Raw genomic sequence first — 7,541 nt, 5'->3', positions numbered from 1 at the left:
AGAATTGCTTGAACCCATGAGGCAGAGGTTGCAGTGAGCTGGGATCATGCCATTGCACTCCAGCCTGGGCAACATGAGTGAAACTCCCTCTCAAAAAAAAAAAAAAAATAGTAAGGAAACATCAGACTTGAACTGAGCTTTAGACCACATGGGCCTAACAGACATATACAGAACATTACAGCCACAGAATACACATTCTTCTCAAGTGCACATTCTCTAAGATATAGCACATGTTACAGCACAAAACATGCCTTCGAAAATTTAAGAAGATTGAAACAGTATCAAGTATATTTTCCAACCACAATAAGTGAAACTAGAAATCAACAACAGGAGGAATTTTAGAAAGTTTGCAAATACATGGAAATTAAACAACATACTCCTGAATAGCCCATGGATCAATGACAAAATTAAAATGAAAATCTAAAAATATCTGAGACAAATGAAAATAAAAACACAACATACCAAAACTTATGGAATACAACAAAAGCTGTTCTAATAGGAGAGTTTATAACAATAAATACCTACATCAAGAAGAAGAAAAAATCTCAAATAAACAACTTAACATTGCTCCTCAAGGAACTAGAAAAATAAGACAAACTAAGCACAAAGTTAGCAGAAGAAAGGAAATGATGCAGATTTGAGCAGAAATACATAAGATAGAAACACAGGAAAAAATCAACAAACTGAGAGTTGGATTTTGAAAAGATAAACAAAATCAACAAATCTATAAGTAGACTATGAAAAACAGAGAAAAGACTCAAATATATAAAATCAGAAATGAAAGAGAAGACATTATAACTGATATCACAGAAATGCAAAGAATCATAAGAGACTATGTAAATAATTATATGCCAACAAATTGGATAATCTACAGAAATGGATAAATTCCTAGACACATACAAGCTACCAAGACTGAATCATGAAGAAATAGAAAATGTGACAAGCTCAGTGAGAATGAATATTGAATCACTAATAAAAAGTCTCCCATTAAAGAAAAGTCAAGGACCTGATGGCTTCACTGCTGAACTCTGCTAGACATGTCAGGACTTAATACCAATTCTTCTCAAACTCTTACAAAAAAAATCAAAGAAGAAATACTTCCAATCTCTTTTTATGAAGCCAGCATTACCTTGATACCAAAGCCAGACAAGGATACTACAAGAATAGAAAATTATGGGCCAATGTCCCTGATGAGCACAGATGCAAAAATTCCCAAGAAAATACTAGCAAAAAGAATTCAATGACACACTAAAAGGATCATCTACCATTATCAAGTGGAATTTACCTCTGGGATGCAAGGATGGTTCAACATGGGCAAATCAATAAATGTGATACATCACATTAACAGAATGAAGGACAAAAACCATATGATCACATCATTAGATACAGAAAAAGCATTTGAGAAATTTTGGCATCCTTTCATGATAAACTGTCATCCACAGTAGGTGTGGAAGGAATATACCTCAACACATTAAAGGCCATATATGGCAAGCCCACAGCAAACATTATACTCAATAGTGAAAACTTGAAAGTCTTTCCTCTAAGATCTGGAGCAAGGATGCTGATATGGTTTGGATCTCTGTCCTCACCCAAATCTCATGTTGAATTGTAATCCTCAGTATTGGAGGTGGGGCCTGGTAGGAGGTGATTGGATCATGGAGGCAAATTTCTCATGAATGGTTTAGCTCTATCCCCTTGGTGCTGTTCTCATGATAGAGAGTAAGTTTTTGACATATCTGATTGCTTAAAAGTGTGTAGCACCTCCCTCATCTCTCTTGCTCCTGCTCCAGCCATGTGACATGTCAGCACCCCCAGAAGCTGACCAGATGCCAGCAACTTGTTTCTTGTATAACCTGCAAAACTGTGAGCCAATTAAACCTCTTTTCTTTATCAAGTAACCAGTTTCAAGTATTTCTTTATAGCAATGCAAGAACAGGCTGATACAAGATGCCCATTCTCACCACTTCTATTCAATATAGTATTGAAAGTCCTTGCCAGAGCAATGAGGCAAAAGAAAAAAGGAAAAGGCATCCAAATAGGAAAGGAGGATATGAAATTGTGTTTGCTAAGTAAGGGTGGCAGGTCTTTTCTCCCTTAGTTCTTCCTTTATTGTGCCCCTTCCAGCAATCAACTGTTTAGTCCACATGCTTCTTTGTACCTTGGTTACAAAATTACTGCATGTAAAACTACTTTACATGAGTTCAGAGTTCAGGGCACAACCTCATATGGTATTTTCCAGGTCACTCTTCAGTCCAAAGCCAAAAGCACTTTCATTAGTTCTCTCAGTGACTTGGAAGGTCAAACTCTATCTGTCTGGGTCCCAGTGAGTCTCTCTGAAAGCCACTAGAATCTAAACTCAGAGTTTCACTGCTTTTCACTCTAAGAATTAGCAGTTCTCCCACTACTCAGCTTTGGTTGCCCCAAACTTCTACTTCTCTAAAAAAAATACTTCTGATGCCATTTCTTCTCATCCTAGCCCACTCCCAAACTTCTCCTAAAGTTTCTTCACAGCCTATAGCAACATTCTCTCTGAGGACTCCCTTCAGGTTTCTGATGTCTTCGTGGGAGGCAGAGCTGAGGGAGGTCCTCCCTGTTCCCTCCACCATGGGGCTTCATTCTATTGTCTTTAAGTCCTCCTCAACCAACAAGTTCCACAACCAATGTGGGTCCTGAAGACTCCTTCAGGCACAGAAATGCAGTTATCCTTCAGCCCCAGTGAAAATCAAGTCCTAGCCCCTGAAGTCAACAGAGGACAAGAGTTGCTCTTCCAGACTTACAGATAGATCTTGACCAAGAAAGAAACAGGATTTCTTTCTTCCCAAGCACCAAAACACATGGTCTAAAATGACCAGGAGGTAAAAATGTTCTTCCCTAAGCAGAGCCTGAGAAAGGAGAGAAGTTGAGAGCTGTGAGGAAAGTAACCATAAGATTCTTCAGTTAGAAGACTCAGAAATTAGGTAGTTGAAGATCACTGAAGTGTTTTATTATGCTGGGCCCCATGTTTGGAGATTCACTGTGTGTTCCTTAATGGCTGAAGTACTGTGCTAGGCACTGAAAGAAGACAAGATGAGAAAGACAAGATTCCCTTCCCTTAAGGAACGTCTTATCCTGCAGCTAAGACCAAAATGGAAGTCAGTACAAAACAAGGAGGAGTATAAGAGATGCCAAGCACTGTATCTGACTGGGAGAGTAGCTATCTCCTTGTGAGGGAAAAAACAATGTTTACAAAGTAGGCAGAATTTGAACTATGGCTTTAGAGAAGGAATGAGAATTAATTAGAGAGAAAATCAGGGAGAGTAACCCTGGCAGAAGAGAGTTCACAAGAGAAATTGTGGAAAGGAGAAAGGTCAGCATGCATTCCCAGAACACTGCAGCTGTGGAGTGGGGGCGATGAGGGAGATGTTTGCGCAGGTTCATGCTCCCCCTGATGTCCTGAGGCTGCTGGGCATCAGGTCAAAGAACACGGCCTGCTCAATAGTGAGCTCCCTGCTGCCAACTGAGTTGTTTGTCACATGTGGTTCACCTCACCACATTCCCTACCCCTGCCTGGCAATCTTCCTATTTTGCTTTATCAGTGGGTAAAAGGTATGTTTTCACAGGCAACTATTAAAACTATTTCAATAGAAACTTCAAAAAAAAAAAAACTGATCTAAGAGATTTGACTCATAAACATTTGCTTTAATGTAGTTTTCTTATTCTCATATATTGGGAAATGGTAAACAAAAGGTGGATAGCATAAAAGCCTGAGATCTTGGCAGAGAGACACAAGCTTGAGTTTGGTCTGTGAAGCTATCCAAGAAGTGCATAACAGGTCCGAAGTACAAGCCTCTGCAGGGGCCCTTCCACCGAGATGAGCTCTTGGCTTGGAAGAAAGAGCACCAGAACAAGACCTAGGGGTCCCAGGATCCCATCCTGGACCCACCACAACTCTCTGTGTAACTTTTTGCAAGTCACTTTGTGCCTCTGTGCCTCCATTTCCTTCTCCCCAAAATGAAGTGTCTCAATGATATCAAAGGCAATGTATTAAGGTAGAAAGGCAGAGAGCTTTAATGTCAAACAAAAAGCATTCAAATAAATCTTTAGCTCTGACCCTTGTGAAGGCATGATTTGGGGCAAGTTACTTAGCATGTGATATCCTCACTTTCCTCCCATGTAAAAGAAAAAAATATTACCTGCCTGAGGTTGCTACAAGAAATAAATGAGATATTGCATGTAAAAATGCCCAGCACTCTATCTAGAAAGTAGTTGGTGCCTGCTGCCACCTTCCCTGGCCTTTGAAAGAGTCCTTTGAGTTACAACATTCTATGTTTCCATCAAAGTAATGTTTCCACATTAGCACAGAGTCTGAGATCATAGCGGGGGTGGAAATCACGAGACACAAATCCGAGCAAACATTTTCATCAGAGGGCCAACAAAGGATTCAGTTAACCAGTCAAATCTTCTTATTTAGGATGCGCTTTCTTCTGTACCAGTGTTTCCTAAACATGCTTGTTAAAAACATTCTAGGTCATCATCTGGAGATTCCAAAGCAGCAAGTCTGGAGAGAGATCTGGGGATCTGAATATTTAACTGGCACTAGGGAGAATGTTTCAAAGTGGCAAACCTGAGAAACAGCATTTGATGTGGTTCCTCTTGAATGCTCAGCCTCCTACTTCCCTGCTGTCTGGCCTACCGTGGCTGTTGGCTTCACTGCCAGCCACTGGCACCCATGTGCTTCCTAGAATTTGTCCAGTTTCTACCTCAGTTCTGCCACTTGCTAGCCAGCTCAGTGCATTTGGGAATTGACATTGCAGCATCTGCATTATGAAAAGCTTGGCTACTCCTCCTTCCCTCTGTAGAGATTTTTTAACTGTTTGTGCCTTTGTTAAGCCTGAGCCCAGGAAGAGGTTTAGCATATCAGTTTTCCCCTTTGTAGCAATTTTGGTTGAAGATAGATTTGGAAAGGAAATTGGAATTAAAGGCTAAAGAAAGCAGTCAGCTCTCAAATGTCCACATTTTCCATTAGTGCCATTACCAGGAACTTCCAGCATCTATCAGGGTCCTTCAAGCCTCTTCAGCTCATGGTGCTGCTAAAGAGCTGATCTATCCAATTGCTGCACTTTGAGAAATGTTCATATATGCCTGTCATGCCCATGAAAATGCAGACCTCAGGCTAGCGATTGTTACAAAGTAAGATGTAGCCCAGATTTAGCCTGCCCAGTGTTCTTCCCAAGTACCCTCCAGGAAGACAGCACACAGCATTGCTGCAGCCTTTTGTATGGCTCACAGAACAGGCAGGTACCTAGGGAGCTGCCCACCCTTCTCCACTCATGAAGGAACCTATTTTCCTGAGCCCCCCACCACCCCCTTTCTACCTGACCTCACTCTCAAATTCTTTCTACCCGAGACTCTGATTCTAACCTTGTTCCCAATCAGTAGGACTTCAAGGAGTCCTGCCTAGTGCAGAAGGACCCATTATGCACCACTGAGCCAATGTGGCCAGCATCCTGTCCAGTTTTTTCCAGCTATGGTCCAGCTCCTCTGGGATCAGGTGTTGGCCCTGTTCCTGTCTTCAGGGATTAGTCTTGGGTTTGGCCTCATACCTGAGGATGAGGGTACAGTTTGTCAGACCCCTCACCTCAGCGATCTCCCAGGTTGCTGTATTCCTCTGCCTGTCTACCCATATATTCCACCTTTCTCTCACGAGATCTTCCTGCCCCAGCCTCCTAGACATGGAGCTCCACCTTCCTGGGCTTCTTCCCACACCTGCAGCTAGCTCCAATTCCAGCACTGGCTTCTAGTCTCTAGATCTCTGATCAGAGGCTGACAGATGGTTTTGAGTCCCAGATACATAAGGAGGTATAATAAAATCCCCAGGAGAGTATATCTCCACTTCGACTCATAGGCATGTGTGTGCCCCTCTATGAAGTATCTCAGAAACCCAAATTTCAGAAGGAATATTTTGATCCTACTTGTGTTGCTTCTACAGGCCTGTGTGCTAAAAAGGAAAGGCTGTATTAGTTCATCAACTCAGGCTCACCAAGAAGCAGACATCAAGATGGGATTAGAGGCCGGACAAGGTGGTTCACACCTGTAATCCCAGCACTTTGGGAGGCTGAGGTGGGTGGATCACCTGAGGTCAGGAGTCTAAAACCAGCCTAGTCAACATGGTGAAACCCCGTCTCTACTAAAAATACAAAAATTAGCCAGGCATGGTGGCACGCGCCTATAATCCCAGCTACTCAGGAAGCTGGAGCAGGAGAATCGCTGGAACCCGGGAGATGGAGGTTGCAGTGAGCAGAGATTGCATCACTGCACTCCAGCCTGGATGACACGGTGAGACCCCGACTCAAAAAAAAAAAAATGAAAGACAGTTGTTAGAAGACGATGCACAAAAAGGTGAAGAGAGCCTCAGACAATGATGCAGTACTGACACCATAGAAGGAGAGAGGACAGGAAGGAAGGCTGGCTAGGAAGAGTTTCATACTGCAGACCAGTTCCAAGAAAGGCTCGGCCAAGTCCGTGGGGAACCCTTGAACCAGAGGTGGGAGGAAAGCCCATCTCACCAGAATGGTCCTGCCTTAGTAAAATAAAAATGAAACAAAAGGGAACTTGGCAGGCATCTTAGAAAAAGGTTTGGAGGCTCATCAATTTCATAGCCAGTATTTAGAGAAGGGAACATCAAGGACTAGAGAAGGAGGTGGTTGTGTAAGAGAAGAAAGCAGCCTGGACTCAGATCTGAGTCTCAGGAAGAAGGACCAGGTGCATCTAGGAAGGCAGCTGCTATCCACAAAGCAGACCAGGGCCTAAAAGGGCATTGAAGTTTCCCAGGATGCAGTGAGCACAACACCAAGCTAGAGACCTGGTAAAAGTCACATAAGTGTAATTAGCCTTTGACCCAGCCTGTAGGCTGGATCAAGAGGACCTAGACCCCTGACCCAAGACTTATTGGGCCTCATCTATGGCAACCAAGAGCAAAGTACAAAGGCCAACACAAGGGCCACATAACTTGATTCTGAAGCAAAAGCCTTCTCTCACTTGTTTTTCCCGATCTCCCTGAACCCACCCCACTCAAGAGCAGGAATTTCCTAATGAAGATTTTCAGATTGATAATCTTCAAGAAGTTCATTGAAGACTCGCGTCTCTGTCTGTTCTTGACTGAGTCAAGCTTTGAGAAGGAGGGTGACTTGGAAGCCCAAGCTTGAAAGTCTCATTCTGCCAGGAAGGGGCAGAAGGCACTGATGGACCCATTGGACTTCAGAAGCTGGGGGAGAAGGGCATCCTTGTCCATGTCCTCCTCAGACACCACCTGGGCCATGATCTGTGTGGCAGTCCAATCCTGACTCTGCAGTCCCTGCTGAGCACTATTCTGGGCGCTGGGCTGTCCCCAGGCCATTGTGGAACCAGTGGAATAGAGAACTGCCTACGCTTTTAGGTGAGCTGCTACTGTGGCTTTTTGCCCAGGGGCACAGCTTCCTGCTGTCCACTGCTACCCCAGCAGGGGGCTTGTCTTCACCCCTGAAACTCTCCAGGGAGTCTGTGCTGCAGAGGAGAAATCAGCT

The sequence above is a fragment of the Nomascus leucogenys genome, chromosome 19 (assembly GCF_006542625.1).
Source record: "Nomascus leucogenys isolate Asia chromosome 19, Asia_NLE_v1, whole genome shotgun sequence".
In the NCBI taxonomy this organism is placed as follows: Eukaryota; Metazoa; Chordata; class Mammalia; order Primates; family Hylobatidae; genus Nomascus; species Nomascus leucogenys.
Note: the sequence above shows the minus strand (reverse complement) of the source record.